The 20576-nt window shown below is 51.8% G+C and overlaps 1 protein-coding gene across 2 annotated transcripts in view; it reads right to left on the bottom strand.

Annotated features, from left to right (window-relative positions):
• The window catches only part of TMEM63C (transmembrane protein 63C), a 70132-nt gene extending 50946 nt beyond the window's left edge, over nucleotides 1-19186 (bottom strand). The window contains exons 1-2 of one of the 2 annotated variants that reach the window (XM_047796544.1): nucleotides 19084-19186; nucleotides 6467-6609 (exon numbers count right to left, since the gene is read on the bottom strand). The gene's annotated coding sequence lies outside the window, so the exon portion shown is untranslated. The other variant, XM_047796546.1, reaches the window with a different exon arrangement.
• Between the last annotated feature and the right edge of the window lie 1390 nt (nucleotides 19187-20576).

Here is a 20576-nt window from a genome sequence, read left to right as displayed (position 1 = left end):
CCCCAAAGAGCAAAACTGAGATGAAAAGCACCACGTGACAGGTGCTACAATAGGATGCGACAATGTGTGCTGGGCCCAGGAGGAGGAACAGGCAGCTCTGACATCAAGGGACTCAGGCGTCTCATCTGCAAGGGGTTGTGTGGGTCTGTGTGGGTCTGTCTCTGTACTGTGGGTTTGGGAGGTGTGGACCTGCTGGGTTGAACTGCGTCCCTCCAAAGTTCACGTCCACCTGGAACCACAGAACACCACCTTATCTGCGTAACTCTGGGTGGTAAAGAGTGTTAACTGGACTTACTGTGGTGGTCGTTTTGCAATACACACAACTATTGAATCATTCCCGCGTACATTTGAAACGAATCTGTTATCAGTGATATCTGGATTTAAACAAAGAATACAACCTTATTTAAAAGTAGGGTCTCTGCAGATATAATTAGTCCCAGCAAAGTCACACCAGATTAAGGTGGGCCCTAACTTCAGTGACTGGAGTCCCGGCAATGAGGCTGCGTGGAGACACAGGGGACAAAACCATGTGAAGACACACAGCAACAAGGACTGCCCGGGGTTGCCAGCGACCACCACGGGAAGCTGGGAGAGGCAAGGAGGGTTCTTCCCTGCAGCCTGCAGAGGGAGCATGGCCCTGCCAACAGCCTGATTTCAGACTTAACAGCCTCTGGAACCACGAGGGAATAAATGCCTGTTAAGTCACCCAGTTTGTGGTAATTTGTCAGCTGCCCTAGGAAAGGAATATGAGGTTTGTGCATTTGTGTTTGTGTGTATCAGTGGGTTTGGAGTGTGTGTCTATATATGGTTGGGGGGGGTATCTGGGTATGCTTGGGAATGTGTTTGTGATGATAATTTGAATTTGGGGCGCTTGTGTGTGTTTGGGGGCGCAGGCATGTTATGTGCTCATGTACGTGCCGCTGAATTGGATACGTGTGTGTATTTATGTGTGTATGTATCGGTGAGTTTTCCAGCATTTGTGTGATCTCTAGGACCTATTTCAGCCCTAACATTCCAGGAGTCTGCCCTGGGGCCCCTGCTGCAGGGGTGGCCTTGAGAGGATGCTGGCCAGGGGCAGTGGAGAGGGACTAGCCTCAAGGCCAGGTTGGAGCAGCATGCCCTCTGGTCCAGGACCACCTGCAAGGAGAATGTGCTCACTGCACCTGCCTTGTAGGCCAAAGGGTTTCAAGGTTAGGAGCATGAGTCGAGCAGGGGCCATACCAGCCTGACAACCTTCTTGGAAGCCTTCACCAGAGCAGAGACCCCTGAGAGAGAGAGACCCCCTCCCATGAATCAGTTACTTGGAAATATCAGAGCAGCGATTCTCAAACTTTGGTGCATTGGCATCACCTGGAGGGCCTGTTACACCCCAGATGGTTGGGCCCACCCCAGAGTTTCCGATGCACCAGGGCTGGGGTGGAGCCTGAGAAGTTGCGTCTCAAATAAGCTCCGGGGTGATGCTCACACTGCCGGACCTGGGACTGCATTTTGAGAGTCATTGAGGTAGAGAGTACAACAGGATTTAGGGTTCCTCTTCCCCCTTCCCCAGGCCTTGCAGTGGGCATCCAGGTCTTTCAGGACAGGCCTTGGAAAAGTCAGGCCCGCAGGCTCAGTCCTAGTCTAATAGTCTGTCTTTTACAGTCACCCACCTGTCACTCACGAAATCAATTATTCAGCAAAATAATGGGCTGGGTTTTGTTCACTTATAGTCGAGGCACAAGATTCTAGTGGGTATGCAGACCTCCGAAGAAACCACATGGGTCTGCCTAAGTGGACTCTGAAGGCCTGCTGAAGGAGTGCTGGGAGCACCGAGGAGGAGGCCTCGACTAAGCCCTGGGCAATCCAGAGAGGCTGCCTGGTGGAGGTGTCAGCCATGGCTGCTCTTAAGGGATGAACAGCAGTAGTCACGTTAATTGAAGGCTTATTGCCAGACACTGTGCTAAGGCTTTGCAAGCCCGAGCTCTGGAAGTCCTCACAATAATCCCAAGACAGGAACTACTGTGGCCGAAGGGAGATTTGAGCCCAGTCCGCTTTCCAGCAGCCACGTTCCCAGCTTTGAGCATCCTGGGAGTCTCAACCTGAAAAGGAGAGGCCGTGTGAGGGCCAGGAAGGGACATTCCAGGAGGAAGGTCTGCAGCGGGAGAGGGAGGTGGGCAGAGACCGCCTTCGGGCTTCCCCCCAGTTGGAAATGCACTACTTCTTGGGGAAGCAGATCTGGGGACACCAGGGCTGGCAGCCTCAGGGCAGGAGCTGGAGAGAGGCGTGCTGAGCGCAGCTGCCCCAGTGATGGAAGCGAGCCAGATGGCAGAGGCTGCTGGTCTGGCTCACACGGCTTCACCTGGCCTAGGACCAGAGAGGGGATGCAGGGGCCTGAGAATCACAGTGAGATGGGGATTGGGGATGCTCTGTTTACAGGGTTGTCTGTGAGGAAGGTTAGCCCTGAAGAGAGGCTGTGGGGTGAGTGGCCAGCACCACCTCCATGACTTAGGGTGGCCCACAGGCAGTCTGTGTGTGGCTCTAGGGGTCCCTGGCTTCCTCAGATAGAGCCCAAGCCCCCAGGCCAGGGGCCAGCCTCATGACAACCTCGCTCCTAGCCCTTGGTTCGAGGGGTAAGGAAAGCCACTCTGAGCCATGCTCCATGAGTACTCTAATATGACCTGAATTCAGAGGATGGAACTGAGGAAATGAGCTCCAGCTGCAGCAAGAGATATTGTAGTTAGACACAAGGAAGCATTGGTCTGGGAGGCTCAAGGGAGTAGTAGCTATTTCTGGGGAAGACGAGAGATTTAACTTTGTGTTTTTGACCATCTGCCTGTCTGGAAAAAATACCATGGAGAGTTCTCGCTCCCCTTCCTTCAGCAGCTTCTCCAGCAAATCTCACCTACGTTTAGTTCCCTCTCTCCTTTCCTGATGGCCTCTCTCTTCGACCTTCTTTGACTCAGTGGACAAAGGGTCACTCCAGCTGGTCTCAGTGTTGCTCGGGGCCTTTGAGCTTGGGCACACTCGATGCAGCCAATATGCCCTGAGCCCTACACCTGCTTGAGGTGAAAGAACTCCAGAGTCTGCTGTCAGGTGAGAGCTCATACAATTAAACCAGTGCCTACACCCAAGGCAGAGTAAAGGCTATGCAATGAGAAAGGAACAAGCCAAGGTGATAGGGCTGGTGAGAGATGACAGCCTCAGGGGCCAGCAAAGCCTTCAGAGAGGGCTGAATGGGGTTTCCAGGCTGGCAGGAACCAGTGGGGGCTGGGGTAGTTCAGGCAGAGGAGACAAATGAGAGGAGAAGGGAAGAATAGAATGGAATATTCCAGAAATGGCAGGTAGACTGGCTCTGGTCAGATGATAAGGCAGGTTGGGGAGCATGAAGTTCTGAATCTCAGGCTGAATGATTTGCACTTAACTTGCAGGCAGCAGGCAGCTATTGAAGATTTTGCGGGAAGAGCACGACATGATCTGGGCTGAGACTAGACAGGCTTCTTGATTTTGCTCCTAGCCCAGGATCTCCTGGAAGGCCCTGCTTCTGAGCCTGCAGACTTCTCGGGCGTTCTCAAGGAGAGCAGACAACTGGTATCTCAAAGACCATCTGTTTGGAGAGGCCTATCCTGACGACCTTATTTAAAAACTCAGCTTCCCTGCTCTCTTGAGCCCCTTTGCCTTCTTTGCTTTTCTGCCATATTTATCACCTCCTAACATGCTTCATCCACGGTTTACGCCCTTTAGCATCTGCGCCACCGCATTGGTATGAAAGCCCTGTGAGGGCAGGATCCACGTCTGCTTTATCTGCGGCTGAATATTCCAGTGCCTGGCATAGCGCCTGAGTCCTGACACATTCACTCATGTGTGGGATGAATCAAGAGAAAACCCCCACCCCGCATGAGCCGGCACGGTCTGCTCGGTTTCCTGCCCATCACATCGCTCCTGGCTTCCTGGGCTCGGCAGTGCCCGAGTGGCAAAACCTCTGAGCCAATCAGACCGAGTTCTGCTTCTTCCTGCTGCACCTCTCACCCTTTGCCAGGAGTCTGCGAAGAGTTGGACCGTTCCCCCCACCCCCATCCTCCGCCAAAAACACCACCACTTCCCTTCGTCTTGGGATAGAGGCCGGGCGAGGAAATTTTCAGTTAAGGGAAGCAAGAGGCTGGCGGGACTGAGGTAGCCCCACCCAACTGCCCGAAAGAACACCTTTGATGAATTCACAGCAATAAAGGTAATTGAGGGGTGCCCACCACTGCAGGCACTGTATAGGGGCTCTGGGCATTTTGTCCCATGTTGGCCCCCCCGTGACCCTTATGAGATGGGCATTATCCTCCCACTTTACAGATGGAAAAACAGAGGCTCAGGGAAGCTACGTGACATGGCCCAGTTCTTCCTGCCAGGTGAGGAGGCCTGTTTTGAACACGGGTCGGTCCTACTCCAACCCAGCGCTCACTCCTCCATGGCACTGGGTCCCTTGTGTCAGAGAAGCAGCTGAGAGGGAGGGAGCGGGGCCTGCGGAGTGTCCTGTCCAAGGGGCCCAATCATGGGTGGTCTCTGCGGGTCTCGGGCTTCCGACCTGAGCTATGGGAGCTGAGGTTTGGGCCTCTTCCCAGTGATGAACGAGGACAATGATGTCATGTCTGCCACCCGGCCTGAGCTCATGGAGTGTGTGAGTTATGACCGCAGGCACTGCCTCTCTGGCCTGCGGCCAGGCGTCCTCTCCTCCCTTTGATACACACCATGGGAGCCGCAGTCCAAAACAGGGCTCCCTGCCTTTGCAGCCCCAGCAGATACAAGGGCAACCAACCTATCCCTGGGCAGATCTGGCAGCACTGAACACCGAGGGTTGCTTGAGGCCAGGCCATGGAGGGGGAGGCAGAAGAGTTTGGATCAAACCCCCAGATGTGAGGTCCCAGCCTAGAACTCAGTTCACCTGCCTTGAGGGTGGAACCCCTCTCTCAGCCCACATTGCTAATTCCTTATTATGTGCAAGAAAAAGACAGAGTTTCTGCCTTGGAGGCCCTTAAAGGATAGGATAGAGGAGAGTCACTACACAGGCAAAGGGGAGCCATGGATGACTCTAGAGCAGGGGATTGAGATGCCGGCGCGGTGCTTTAGGGAGGTGCGTCAGGCAGGGAAGTAGGGTGGGGGGAGAAACTGGCTTTTGCAATGATCCGAGCTAACGTGTCTTAACACCTACTGAGGGCTAGAGCTGGTTTCAAGTGCTTTACATATTAAGTTTAATTATCACTATAACCCGACGGTATGCTGTTATTCCTAGTTTACAGATGCGAAGACGGACGTACAGAGAAGTTACAAGGCGAGGAGGTTATCAAGCTGGGAAGTGAAGCCACCTGGTTCCAAAGCCTGCCTTCTTTACCATTATTCGATGCTGCCTCTTGCAGTGATCTGGGCTCAGGGAGCAAGGGACCAACAAGGGCTGGGCAGGGGGCATGGCCGGAGGGAAGGAAGAAACGTGGCCTGCAGTTTAGACTTGACCTCAAGGGCTTTCATGAGGCCGGACCAGGAAGATATAAGGGAGGTGTGAACATCCAGCACTTTGATCTGCACAGAAAAGAACTCTATCTAGGATCACTTTTATTGATGACAGCAAAATGTTCTCGGCCAAGAGCCCACACGCCACAACTTCTTCTTTCATGGAAAAGAGATGTCGGAGACTCTCAAACCCAGAAATCTTATCACAGGTATCGTCTCCCTCAACTACCCCATCCTTTCTTGGTTTGATTTATTAACTTAGTTACTTCAATAGGGTGAGAAAGCCTCACTCGGATGCCAGCCTGACTTGAAGACCCTCTAGCTTTGGATGCCTGATCGCCACTGGCATCCCTTTCACAAAGTGGGATGCTTCTGGGAGCGCGTAGATGGGAGGAAAGAGAAGGAGCGGGGGGCGGAGGCTGGCTGAGCCGGGCAGTGGGGAGGGGGCGGCGGAACCCAGGAAGGGCTGCCCGAGACCCAGGGGCTTCCTGGACAGTTCTGACGCAATTACACTCGATTCCTCTGAGACGTTCAGCTACAACATTTTAAATGACATGATTGATACAAGTAACACTTGAGAAGTTAAAAGAAATTGAGGTTGGATTATATCACAGAGCCCTTCCAACTGCAATAGTCTATGAAGATACCATCTGTCTTCATCTTTTCCCAAGGAAAAAGCCATCAAGAGGCCGGGAACTCTCAGCAGAGCCGTGTCTGGCTTGGTTTGGGCCTGTCCCCGAACTAGGGTTAGCTGGGCAAGAACCATTTGGGACCCAGCTAGCAGCTCAGCCTGGTGGCATCCTAACCAATGGCCCCTTTCCCAGGTCTCGGGAACCAGGGTCACTTGAGACAGGGTCCTTTGCAGGGGGATCTGGGCCCTTCCTGGCCTCCTCTGTTAGGTTGGGGGCTTAGGAGGGCTTAGCTCAATCATTGACTAGAGAGCCGTGGGCTGCGGGCTTGCGGAAGGAGCTGGAGGGAGGATGGCAAGAGCACCTACCTGGAGCAGCCGGTGAGGTCTGGGACTCAGGCAGATACGCTGTCACTGGCCCTCCCTTCTCTTAATCAGTCCTCAGGTGATTTCAAGCGTCCCGGCTGTGTCCCTGCTTAATTCCTGACCACAACAGTGGCTCCTCCAAAGCTCTGTGGCACAGGGACAAAGAAGCACTCTCAGTAAGGGCAGGCATGGAGCCCACTCCCCTAGCCTCCCTGCGGCTCCTCCCCCAGCCCAAGCAGGCCAGGCCCCTCCCAGGTCCAACATGCTCAACAGCATCTTCCACAAGGGCCGCCTCAAGGGAGCTCTGATAGGGTGAGGGGCACGCTGGACGCAGCCATGATCCCCAGTCTGCCCCCCCCGCCATGTCCAGCTGCCCAGCTCTGGGGTGGGTGAGCCAAGAAGCCATCCTTTATCTCAGCTGAGCAGAGACACGAAGGGAGGGGGACCATGGAGGGAACACTGCACCTGGAATCCCAGCTATTCCCCCCTGGGGAGCTGGAGCACCCCACTTTCCCTCAGTAGAGTAAGGGCTTCAGCCTAGATACACAGACACTGCCTATAGGGCTGAGCTGGGCGGGGGGGGGGGGGGGGGGGGGGGGATGGTTAGAGGGGCCCAGAGCCATCAGGTGACTTCTAGTAAGACTTCAGAATCATCTTGGGGGGAATTCCTTTGTGGCGCAATGGGTTAAGAATCTAGCATTGTCACCAGAGTGGCTCGGGTTGCTGCGATGGCACGGGTTCGATTCCTGCCCTGGGAACTTTCATATCCCATGGCCACGGGGTAGGGAAGGGTCTTGCTAATTTGCAAGTTAAGGGGCCCTATTCTAGCCCATTGAATCAGGATCTCCAGGAAGGTGCCTGGGAACGTGTAATTTAAAGATTCCCCACGTGGATGCACATGAACTAAGATTCCCTGGACTAAGTTGCTGGGAAAGGGTCTGCAAGTCCAAGGATGAAGCTTTGATCATATGCATGAGGGGTCATCAGTCCCCCTGGTAAAAGCAGCCTCACAGGGGCCCAGTCTCTGCAGCAGACTAGCCAGGGGCCCCGCTTGGAACCTGCCTGGGTCTCGTTTTCCTCCTAAGCAAACTGCAGATCAGAGACAATTTCTTGGGCCCTTAGAGGTTATAAAATTATGACTGTAAGAAGAGGCGAACCCATTGAGAACTGAATTTTAAAAGGAAATTCAAGGAGATGTTTTAAGCAGTGTTCTCCCTGTATAATTGGTTTCTTTTTAAATTTAACTTTTGAATTCTGAAAGTAACATACAGGAGAAAAAAAAAAAATCAAACCATTCCAAGTAATAGAGAATGAAAAGTCTTTCTGTTATCTCAGATCTCTGTTCCATCCACTCTCGGACATAAACAGTTCAAGTTTCCTATTTGTTTTCTGCAAGAATTTTTCCATAAATATTGACAAATATGTAGCTATGCCTGTATCTTTATTTTAAACCCAACCAGGAATATAGTCCTGGTCCTCTTTGTTTCTTTCTTTTTTCTTTTTTTTTTTTTTTTTTGTCATTTTTTAGGTCCACACCCGTGGCATCTGGAGGTTCTCAGGTTTGGAGTCACATTGGAGCGGCAGCTGCCGGCCTACCCCACAGCCACAGCAACGAGGGATCCAAGCGGCATCTGCGACCTATACCACAGCTCATGGCAGCACCGGATCCTTAACCCACTGAGCAAGGGCAAGGATCAAACCTGTGTCCTCATGGATTCTAGTCAGGTTCGTTAACCACAGAGCCACAATGCGAACTCCAATATCTTTGTTTCTTAGTTAATATACATCACCCATCTGTACACACCAAGCAACAGATCCTTCATTTCCGTAACAGCTCATAATGCCCCACTGAAGGAGGCACTATGATTTACGTGAATCTAGCCTTGTTGCTGAATGGTTAGGTTGATTCTACGTTTTTGCTGCACCAAGCTGCAATGAACGCCTTTGATTACACCTCTTTGGTACGTGTGAGGTTTGCTATAGGATAAATACCTAAGGGTAAGCGGTGGGAAGTTAGCTGGATCTAAAATTCTACAGATATTGCCAAACTGTTCTCAGAAGGTGAGCCAGTTTGCACTGCCCAGCCGTGCATGCAGGACGGTCTGTTGCTGTTCCAGCCTGGACAACACTGTAAGTTATCAAAGCCTTAAACTTTGCCAATAGGAGAGTGGAAGATGGCATCTTGTTTCCATGTGTAATTCTTTAAATATCTGAAAGGGTAGGCACTGTTTTCACGGTTACTGACTGGCCTTTGCCTTTTTTTTTTTTTTTTCTGTGATCTATATTCTTTCTAATTCATCTTACTGATTTTTAAGAGGTTTTGTTAAATGAATGCCATTAACGTTTTGTCACCTGTATTGCAAATCATCATTTGTCTCTTGTTTTCTTTGTTTATGGCATCTCTTGCTTACAGAAATTTCAGATTTTTCTGTAGTCAACAAAGTATTTCCTACTAGAGAATCCTAAAAATTATTTGCCTGTGTTTTCTACTAGCATTATGAGGTTTTTTTTTTTCTTTTTAATCTTTCTTTTTAATTTTCTTACTAGAATTTATCTTGGTGTTAGGATGGTGGTAGGCCCGGCTTTATTTCTTTTCCAAAGAAGCTAGATAGCTATCTCAAAGTCATGTTTGAATAATCACTTTCTTCCCTCCTCCTGCCCTCTCTCCTCTAGATCTAAAAGCTCAACTTTACTATGTATCAGGATGGCTAACAAAGAGCATGACCTCTGAGTCAAGTGCTGGTTCAAATTCCACTTTCATTGGATCTAGGAGAAGTTACCTAACCTTCTTGTGCCTCAGTTGCTGTGTCTCAAAATGGGGTGAACCAAACTATGTAAGGCAAAATATAGGGAAACAAAGCATCGTAGAAATTATCAGGCAATTCATTAAGAAAAACATATTATTTCTGGATTTTAGGATATTTGTGGTACTTGTTAGCTTTCTAACACATTATTTGATATGACTCCATTTCTCATTCTAATTAAATAAGCGTTTCTAACTTAGAAAAAATGGGAACAACAGCAGCTCCATCTGCATGGGGTTATCGTGAGAATTAAATAGGTTGTTTCAGGAAAGGATGTAGAAAGATGAAACTATGTGCTATCTTCCGGAGACTCACCTTAGCTGTAAAGACACACATAGGCTGCAAGTGAAAGGATGGTTAAAGATACTCTACGCAAAAAGACCAGGGGTAGCCATATTTATATCAGGTAAAATAGACTAGGTCAAAAACTGGCACAAGAGACAGAGGAGGATATTATATAATGATACAAAGTCAATTCCCCAGGAAAAAAATAACAATTATAAATATATATGCACCTAACAACAAAGCACCCAAATATATGAAGCAAATGTTGACAAAAAGGTAGGGAGAAATAGTAACACAATAATAGTGGATTTCAATAAGCCTCTTTCAATAATAGGTAGAACAACCAGACTAAAGAACAATAAGGAAACAGAGGACTTAGATATAGTCAACACTATAGACCAATTGGACCCAACAGACATATACAGAACACTCTGTCCATAATACATATTCTTCTCAAGTGTACACAGAATATTCTCCAGGATAGAGCATGTGTGAGGCTACAGGTGAGGGCTGTAGGACAATACCTGGCAGTCGGGAATTACTCTGTGATTGCTATTATCACCACCACATAGTAAATGTGCTTGGGTCTTTGTCTAGGTGTAATTTTTTGTTTCATTGATCTGCGAGCCACTTCCACCACTTGACACATATGTATAGCTATGTGTGAGGCTCTGTTCTAAGTGCTGGGAACCAGGAGTGAGCAGTAGTCATAAGGGCTGTTCTTGCCCCTTCTGGTTAGACTCACTTTAGTTATTTTTAGCACTTTTACTGATATTATATTTCCTTCCATTTTCAAAGGGGCTAAAGTTTATATACAGAAAAGCTATACATTTTTGTTCTTAACATTTATTAGCAGTGATCTTAGGATATTCCTTTATTATATCTACTAATTTTTCAGGGGATCTCTGGTGATTTTTTTTTTCTCCAGATGACCAATCTTATCTACAATTTTTTTTGTCTTTTTTTGTTGTTGTTGTTGTTATTGTTGTTGTTGTTGTTGTTGCTATTTCTTGGGCCGCTCCCGCGGCATATGGAGGTTCCCAGGCTAGGGGTCGAATCGGAGCTGTAGCCACCGGCCTACGCCAGAGCCACAGCAACGCGGGATCCGAGCCGCGTCTGCAACCTACACCACAGCTCACGACAACGCCGGATCGTTAACCCACTGAGCAAGGGCAGGGACCGAACCCGCGACCTCATGGTTCCTAGTCGGATTCGTTAACCACTGCGCCACGACGGGAACTCCTTATCTACAATTTAAATCGATAAACTGGCCTCCTTTCATAACTCGTATTTTCAAAATGTGTATTGGCTTGTGCTTCTAGAAAAGTATCAAAGAATGAAGGTAATGGTGGCCACTTTTTCCTTCTATGTATCTCGCATATACACATATATTCACAGCTGCATAAAACGTTAAGCAATAGCCATCTATTTCCTACTAAATAAGTTAAAATCAGGGACATGAATTCTATCATTTTAGATAGCTATTTCATCTCTTTTGAGCTATTACTTTTTAAAATTATATTAATAGTTCTCCTAATGTCGAATCTGTATCTCTAGATTATAGCCCCACTTGCTTGGGGTATATTCATTTAAAAAAAAATTTTTTTTTTTTTGCTTTTTTAGGCCCGTACTTGCAGCATATGGAGGTTCCCAGGCCCGCAGTAGAATCAGAGCTGCAGCTGGCGGCCTACGCACAGCAACGTGGGGTCTGAGCCGCGTCTGCGACCTACGCCGCAGCTCATAGTAATGCCAGATCCTTAACCCACTGAGCAAGGCTGGGGATCGAACGCGCATCTCCACGGATACTAGTTGGATTTGTTTCTGCTGCGCCACAATGTGAACTCTGGTATACTCATTTTTTTAAACATAAATCCTGTGATTCTATTTGTTTCTGTTAATTTGTGAATTTTGCACCAAAATTCACATATGAAATTTTTAGTAACACTTTTTTTGTGTGCCGTTTTTGTCAGTGTTGTGCTGGCTTCATAGAGCACCTGGGAATCTTTCCTTCTTCATAATCTGGCACAGTTGGTGCAGTTTAAATTACACTGGAATTATCTCTCTTTTGAAGATTTGATAGAAATCAAGAGCTGCTTAAACATGCATGTTTTTGGAGTGGTATTTTATGAAAACTCAGTTTCCTTCATGATTACTGATCTGTTGGGGTTTTCTAGTTCTCCTGGGGTCAAACTGATGATGAATATTTTCTCAGAAAACTATCAGTGTCAGCTGGTTTTCAACTGGATTTGCATGTGGTCGAGCACAATATCCATAACGAATTTTATTTTCTCTGAGTCAGTGGCTATTTCTCCATGTTAATATTCAATTTTATGTATTTGGCTCATTGCTATCCCAACCCCCTTAGGTGATCTGGACTTTAAAAACCATTAAATGACACATGATTTTTTTCCCCCAGGAGCCTATTTACTAGAGACACAGCCCAGAAAGAGAGGCGCTGGAATCAAGGACAGCGTAAGAAAGGCAGCAGGGGGAGGGTAGTTGGACAAAATTTTAAAAGTGCCAGGAGCCTGCCCACATACTCCCTGCGCTGGACGTGGTGCATCTCCTTTTCCCAACTCCCCCCCACCCCGTGAAACTCACCAACTCCCCCCTTCCTTCAACACCCACCTGCCACCTCCCCTTGGAACCTTTTCTGATTTCCCTTGGAAAAGTCAGCACCTTTCCTCTGACATCCCAGACTATGTTTTTTGGGGAAACATTTTAGACACAAAAAAGTTAAAAGCATAGAACCAATGGAAGGAACACATGTTAACACATGACCTGTCATTTTTAAATGCTTCAGATCTTTTTTGTTAAAAGAAGTGTTATTGACAAATTAGAAGTCCTTCTTTTCCCCTTTCAGTCTCAGCCCCTTATCTCTCCCTCTCCAAAGACCAGCACGAGCGCAAACTTGGTGGATATCATGACACGGCACCATGTTTCTACCCATAAAGCACAGGTAATATCGTTTTGTGATTCTTACTTAAATTAAATGTTCACTAATGAAATGTACTGTTGTACACTGTACTATTGTACTATTCTGCAGTTTTTCGCAATATTGTTTTTGAAATTTTTTCAGAATACAGAATGTGTGCATACATATTTATCAGCTTTCTTGAGATATAATTTACAGACCATAAAATTCCCCAAATATTTATCTTATAACTGTTGCAAAACATTACATTTTTCTTGTCTACTCCACTATTGTGGGAGATTGAGGTCAAGACCTCTTTTTTTTTTTGTCTTTTTGTCTTTTCTAGGGCCGCTGCTGCAGCATATGGAGGTTCCCAGGCTAGGGGTCGAACTGGAGCTATAGCTGCCAGCCTATACCACAGCCACGGCAACATAGGATCCAAGCCATGTCTGTGACCAACACCACACCTCACGGCAACGCCGGATCCTTAACCCACTGAGCAAGGCCAGGGATCGAACCCGCAATCTCATGGTTCCTAGTCGGATTCGTTAACCACTGAGCCACGACGGGAACTCCAAGACCTCTTTTTCATGTTTCAAACACTGCCGCCCTGGATATCCTAGGAACTGTCTCCTTAGAAACATGTATGTGTGAGTTTCACATACAGCCAGATGTGAAACTGCTGGTCATAAACTATGTCCATTTTCAGCTTTAACTGCCATTGTCCAAGTGTCCCCAGTGCTTTGCACTTTCGTCACTGGAGCCCTTCTGCAGCTGCCGTCATCCTCCATTGACTTGCCTAGCTGCCCCTTCCCCATGAATCCCCAGAGGGCATGGGTGTGACCGGCACTCATTGAACACTTGATAAATGAAAGGATGAACTCACTGTCTAGCAGAAGAGACAGACTCAAATGGGACAAGTGCATTAAAGGCTAGGAGGCAACCTCTGGCTGGGATCCAGGGAAGGCTTCACAGAGGAGGTGGCATTCAGGTCACAGTTTGAAGGACAGGGAGGCTCTGAATAGAGGATGGGGGTGAGGACAAGAACTGGGCTGAGAGGAGGAAGTGGGTCAGACAGGTCAGGGCACATTTGATTTGTCAGAGTTAACAGCTCTTAGCTGAGCTGGGGGTGAGGGTGTGTGCATTTTGTAAAAAACTTCAAGGTGATTCGATAAGTCCCCTGTTTCCACGCAGGGAGGGCCTCTGAGCGGGAGCAGGGTGTGGGGGAAGGGTGACGGAAGCAGGAGAGCAGACTGGAAAAGACATTTGGGGCTCAAGCCAAGATGAAAACCTTCAGTGACAGGCTCTGGGGAGTCAGTGAGAAGGGACCAGGTCATCCTGGGCTCAAGGATGATTCATAAGCAGGCAGGTAGCTGGGATACTCGGCCCCGGGCCTAAGGCCTAGGACAGAGAGCCCATTCCTCCGACCTCTTTCCCTCCTCTATGGCTTTCCTTTCCAGACCCACAGGAGAGAGAGCTCCACCTGCTCCTTCACTTTGCAGCTCCGTGAGCCCTGCCCAAGGGCTTGCACACGGCATCCTGTTCCCTCCGACCCCCATGTTCCACGCAGGTGCCTGGACCAGGGCTCCAAGGCGCCCCCTGCACGAAGCGTGGAGCCAGGGCCCGGCCACCTGGTATCTCCTCCTCCTGCCTGGGCTCAGTCATCCTGAACACGCCTTCACTGGGTCCCAGGGGGTGGGGTGGGAATCCTAGCTTTCCATTTTCCCTGCTGTCCTTCCGCAGAACCCAGTTCTGGGCACCCTGCCCAGAGTGGAGGAGAAGGGGAAAACTCACAACCTTCACTTCCAAGTCCTTTTGTCTTAAGCAGCTTCAGCAAAACCACCAGCAGCGGCAATTGCAGGTGCGCTAGATGTACGGGCTGTGTCGCCAGGGAGGAGGACCCCTCCACTGGAGTCAGACCGGCCCTGGGCCAGCTTGAGCTCTGCCACTTTTGTGCATGTGTATGGTTGTGGCTATTACAACCTCTCTGAGCCCCAGCTTTCTCATCTATCAAGTGGGCTACTCACACCTGCTCTGCCCCTCTCCTGGGCGTGCAAACGATTAAAAAGTAATGACAAGGAATGTGAGGTCCCTGAGTAGGACCAGAATCGCAGGCCAGGGACACTGGGACACTGTTCAGGCTTTTGTTCTTCTGGTGCCTGAGACGGTCTCCCCAAAGCCTGGCCTAGTTCGCAGGCCTGGGCACCCTAGATCCCAGCCCCCGAAGGCTCCCTGACCCTGTAACAGCGGTTTGCCGACTGACGGCACCCAGCGCCTGGCCACCCCCACGCTGGCCCCGAGAAGACATCCTTCTCCACCAGGTCCTCAGGGATCTGAGGCTCTTTTCAAGGGGACAGCTCGGCTCCAGCATGACCTGGATCCACCAACCCTGTTGATCAGCTGCTGCCACCAAAATGGGGCCAGTCAGCCCAGAGACCCCAGGTCAGCTGGCCCCTGAGCTGGTAAAGGGGTGAACAAATGGAAAGAAGGGAGCTCCCAGGCATACCCCAGACACCCTTCCGCTTCCTCCCATTCATCCTCCGAACGGCCCGATGCCGTTCATGTTGTGAACGGAAGACTCACAGAGGTGAGGTGAGTGGGTGAGGAAGCCGATAGAAACCCAGCTCCCAAGTGCCCGCAGGCAGCAGGTCTGGTGTGCATCCTCCAAGCCCTCCCTCAAGCACAGCTGGCTGGCCTCCACATCAAAAACCCAACACACAGCCATAGCCCTGGCCAAGTAGCCATAGGGCCACCTTGCTCATCCGTATCTCCACAGACCTCAGATGCCTTGATCTTTGGCCAGGACCCCGTGGCCTGAGGCCCGTGTCCCTCTGGCTGGGCACAATTCTGAGAAGACTCAGCCAGAGGAAGGAGGAGGCTCGGGTCTCCAGGGCCCCCCTCCTGGGTGAGGCTACTCAGTGATGGGGGAGAGGGGCAGGGGCGCAGGCGGGGCTTCTGGCTGGAAGCCGGCCTGGCCTCTCTGCCTCTGATCCTCTGGGCCCACCAGAGGCCCCTCAGCCACCCCAGCCCAGCTCTTCCGATGCCACCGTCAAGGTGCTCATGCACAATGGCAGGTGGAAGGTGGGGTGAGCAGAAGGCGGGAGCCCAGGACACAGGGATCTTGGTTTTCTAAGTGGGTCCAGGCTTCGAGTCCCTCTTGGAGCATCACTCATCACAGGATGAGGCAAGAGGGAACAGCTGCTCTCCTTTCTCCCTGCCCCTGCACGTTTCAGTAGTAGCCCATTCATGCTGGGAAGGAGCACAGTGGCTTGGGTATGGTACAGACCCTGCCCTAGAAACACAGGACGCAGAGTTCTGGCCACTAGTCCTCTTCTAAAGAGCCACCCTTGGTTGGCCCAGAGCAATCCAGACAGATCTAGATAAAAGACACAGCACACCTCATGGGCCGCTCACATTCTCATTTCAGTTAACCTGCTTTGCACCAGCCACCTCCTGGGCAAGAAGGAAGGGCCCTATGTACAACCCCCAGCTCACCTGCACTGACGTTCAAGTGAGCCGCAAAAAACCGCTGCTCTACTGGAGCAGGAAGAGGAGGGAACGCTGCCCCCCGTGCCTCAGGCAAAACAGTGCACCGAGAACTGCTGATCTCACCTAAGCTGAGTGCTTTCCCCAAGCACCGGCATTACAGCCTCCCCAGGGTGAGCCTGCCCACGCCCCCACGGTGCCCATGACTCCCGCAGCCTGGACACTCAGTGCAAAGAGTCCATTATCTCTGGGCTCTTCCATCAGCTGCTTCCCAGGAAGAACCAGAGTAAAGAGTCCATGGAATTCAAGAGTCAGTGGGGAGGATGCAGGCCTGCAGGCAGGGCCACTGTGCTGCCAGTCACCAGCATCTTATGGTGTGGAAATCCTGTGAAATGTCCCCACCAGTCAAAGATGGGGAAAGGAAGTCCTCAAGGACCAAAACACAACAAGAACTGGGCTGGGGAAGGACGCCTTCCAAACCTCGAAGGGTGCCCTGGACCAGTCATGGGCTAGGGGCGGGGGGCGGGGGGGAGAAGGCACCCTTTGTACAGGGAATAGCCACGTCTCCCCCATTGGAGCCGGAAGCAGATGGCTTCAATCTAGACCAGAGGCTCCAGGAATAACACTTCCCATCTGCAATAAACACCTGACTGTTTCCAAGGCCCTCCCACCCATCTGGGGCAGGTGTTTGCATGCCCAGCTGTCAGGTAGGGAAACTGAGGGCAGAGTGCCAGCCAATAGGGGCTCTGCTCCAGAACCAGGTACTATGTTCTGTGAGTGGTTCTCCTCCCACAACCTGAGGGCCTCTCCAAGGCCTGACTCTGCCTCTGCCAGCCAGGAGGCACCGCACCAGCTTCCCGAGATCACGGGGCAGGGGTCTTCCTCCCGAAGAAGGGCTAGACGGTCCCTTGGAGGAACACATGGCGGGCCCTCCTCCTCTCTGCATTGTACTGTGACCCCCACAGGCAGCTAGTTCTGATCCGTTTTACTGTGAACCCCATCCCCTCCCACAGCTCACTGCAGGGATTACTGGTGGTCAGGATGCAGCCCAAGGCACGCCATGGAGTCACCAGGGGTCAGTTTCAGGGGCTCTCTGCTCAGAGGCTGTGTCTGAAAAGCATCAACTCATGCACCAGGCACATGGTGACTCTTTTGTGCAGAATCAGGGGCTGGGCAGGACCTCCCCTCCGGGGGTGCTGTTGGAGAGATAACTGGAGTCCCTCTGCCTGTGGGCCCCCTCAGTGGCTGGATCACAGCTGTTGGCACCAGCACAGGAGGAACAGCTGCTCTTGGTTCTGAGAGGCCTCTAGAAATTGTGTCTCCCCTCTGGGTGCATGATGGGAAGGTAACAAAGTGACTCTGGTTCCCTGCTTCCAGTTGCTTCTTTCCCAAGTAACTTGAAAATATATCTTTAAAAAGGAGAAGATGCTGGAACTGTCCCCTACCACTGACACCCCTCCCCATCAGAAGGCACTCACAGCCTCACTTCACCAGGGATGGAAGCTGGAGGTGGAAAGGCGGAGGGAGGAGGGGGCCTCGTTCAGTCTGCCCTGCAGGGGGCCAGGCAGTCAGGACACCTGGGTGCAGGTAAGAGACCTGGGCCATTGGCCACACCCTCGGGGCCTCAGCTTCCTCACCTGCACAACGACGCTGGCTGGCTCCAGTTCTAAAATAAAAGATAGCCTCTGCCTGCCTCAGTTTCCCTCCAGAGAAAGGCTTCTGTGCCAGGGAGGAGGAGGACAAGGTGAATTCAGGGCAAGTCACCTTCCAAGGATGACAGCTCCTATGCGGTTCATTTCTCCCAGGGGCAGGAGCTGCGAAGAGGCAAGGTTAAGGAGCTACACCACAGGGGTGATGCTGAGAGAAGGGTTAGGTAGGGTTGGGCTCCCGCACCTCATCTCCAGAGAGACCTGGGCACTTAAAGGAGAAAGTCCATCTCCTTGCTCCCTGTGCCTCCCACAGCAGCCTGGGAACTTCCACTTGGTTGTCATTAAGGCTGGTGCTCAAGACTGAAGCCCGGAATGGGCTGCCCCCTCAGCCTTCCTCTCCCTGAAGCCAACTCTTATTTTCTTCCCGAGCCCACAAGGATAGCAGGGGCCGGATGTTCCTCTGCTCAGATGAGCGTTTTTCATGAGTAATTTGCTCCTGTCCCCAGACAGTTGTGATCCCTGCATCCGTGACATCGGCCAGCCTCCGGAGAGGGTGTACCTCCCTTCATTCTCTGGAGCCAGGAAAGGGGCACCGGGGTTGGGGGGAGGGGGCGTTCCGCCCCACTTCAGACCACAGGTCTAGAGAGCAAACTCAGCCCCTGCCCCTCCAGAGAGCATCCGGTCAAGGCAGTGCCTGGGAGGCCAGTTGTTCAGGACCTGGTAAGTGACCTTGGTGAAGCCACAGGCGCCCCCCCCACCCCCCGACCCCGGGCCTCAGTTTCCCCAAGTCCACCATCCAAATCCAAAGTTTCTCTGTCAAGGCCAAGGTGAGGATGGAGGCGAGAACCTTTCTTTGAAAGCATGTGGGAAAGGTGACATATTTTGCCCCCGGGAGCCCAGAAGTCCAGCCCACTCGGCACAGAATGAGACCCCCAGGAGCAGCCGCGCGGCGGTGACGCTGCCATAACTCAGAACCGCCGAGAAGATTGCGGGGGAGAGCGCATCCCTCCCAGGCCAGCCCCGGGCGGTGGGAGGCCCAGCCCCAGGGAATCCCTGTGTGGGGGTGGTCCGGAGAGGCAACCAACAGGCAGGCGCGGGGGACCCCAGGCAAGCTTTGTGCCCACCCTCCCCCGACCCAGCGAAGACGGTCGACGAAGCCACGGCCCTTCCTGGTGGGCGGTTGATTCCACCTTCCCTGGGTCCAGGCTGGCGGCGAGCCGGCGGCGGCGTGGCACGGGAGTGTGGCGCAGTCTCCCCCGCCCCCATCCCTCCCAGTCCTCGGTCCCGGAAAGCGTAGAGCAAGCAGTCCTGCCCCACCCCCTCCCTGTCCAGGACCCGGATTCTGCGCCCCTTCTTCCAGCCGGATCGGTCCGGGCTTATACCACCCGCGTGCTCACCACGTCCGCGCCCTCGGCGCCAAGGCCCCAGCAAGGCAAGGTACTCAGGCCGCCGGGATGCGGTGACAGGCAACACGCTCCCTACCTGGGAGGAGACTGCCAGCCGGTCCTCCTCCTCTCTGGCCGGGCGAAACCAGCCCCACCTGGCAAGGGACTGTCCGCAAATTCCCTTCTGCATCACAGCGGGAGCGGCATCCCGGCTCCTCCCCGGCAGAAGCCAACCTTGGCCCCGCCCCAACGCGGCTTGACCCACCGGGGAACCCAGGCTGGATTTTCATATGCAAAGGCCCAGGCTCCGCCTCAGAGACCTTGTAGCTACCAGGAACCATCTACAAATTACCATCCCTTGCTGCAGACACTCCAGCATCCTCCGAAGCTCTGGGTCCCGGCAGCGGTCTTGCTGCTCCCTACCCACCCTGCAGTCCTCACCCCGACTTCTTGCTCTCCCTTGAGGCAAAGCCCTCCTTCACCCCTCTCCAACCCTGCCAGCCAAAGCAAGAAAAGACACACAACCGCACTAAGGTAGCAGAGCTCAGCCCTGCCCGGGGACCACCAGCTCCAAGCACTGGTACCCGGCTCTGCCTCCTTCATCCCCAGCCAAGGGAAGGAAGATCGACAAATTGGCCACAGCCCTGGCCTGGAGGCCCGAGAGAGTGGGCTGTGTCTTTTCCAGTTTGCCATGGGTCCAGTCCTTCAGGTCTCCAGTTTCATTGAAGCCCTGGCTACTCTGCTGGAGACACTAGTTTTGCCACTGGAGGCAGGTGTCAGTGTTTGAACGCCTAAAGATCAGTATGTACAGTAAGGGACAGTAGCGAACAACCACTCTCCTCTCCTCCCAGGAAGGCGCCTGGGCACATTTATTTAATAGACATTATCCAGTAATTGCATTACCATAGCTAAGGGGAGAGGTACTTTTTTGGGGTCTTTTCTAGGGCCACTCCTGCAGCATATGGAGGTTCCCAGGCTAGGGGGCCAGCCTACGCCAGAGCCACAGCAACGGGGGATCTGAGCCGCACCTGCGACCTACACCACAGCTCATGGCAACGCTGGATCGTTAACCCACTGAGCAAGGCCAGGGATCGAACCCACAACCTCATGGTTCCTATTCGATTTGTTACCACTGAGCCAGGATAGGAACTCCTGACCAGTCTTTGAAAGAGGCTCTTTTTCAACAGTTGTATAATGGTAAGATATTGACAGAGTTGTTAGCGATGTGCTAAGAAGGCCGTAGGGGAAGCAGGGTGAATATAAGGTCAAGAGACCCTGGGGGCCGGGGAGGGTCAGAGTGTAGCTTTCATGGGTTGATGCCCCATAACCAGCAGCACAGAGCTTTCTCCAGGCTGGCACACGCTGGTCATGTCTCTTCCTGCCCTGCCCCTGCCCTCTACCCCCTCACCCCCTAATTCTTCTGACCCAGCTCTGCCAGGAAAACCGGAAGTGAGCCACCAGCCATTCTGCCAAGATGTGTCCATTTCTTCACTCACTCACCCACTCACTCCTTTATTCGTTCATGGGACAGGAAGGCTTTTGCATGGCTATTAAAAGGTAGCAACAGGGTATCAAGGGTTGGGGTTCTAG

The sequence above is a fragment of the Phacochoerus africanus genome, chromosome 9 (genome assembly GCF_016906955.1).
Source record: "Phacochoerus africanus isolate WHEZ1 chromosome 9, ROS_Pafr_v1, whole genome shotgun sequence".
Classification (NCBI taxonomy): domain Eukaryota; kingdom Metazoa; phylum Chordata; class Mammalia; order Artiodactyla; family Suidae; genus Phacochoerus; species Phacochoerus africanus.
The sequence above is the reverse complement of the archived record's forward strand: the minus strand, read 5'-3'. Positions and strand labels throughout refer to the sequence as shown.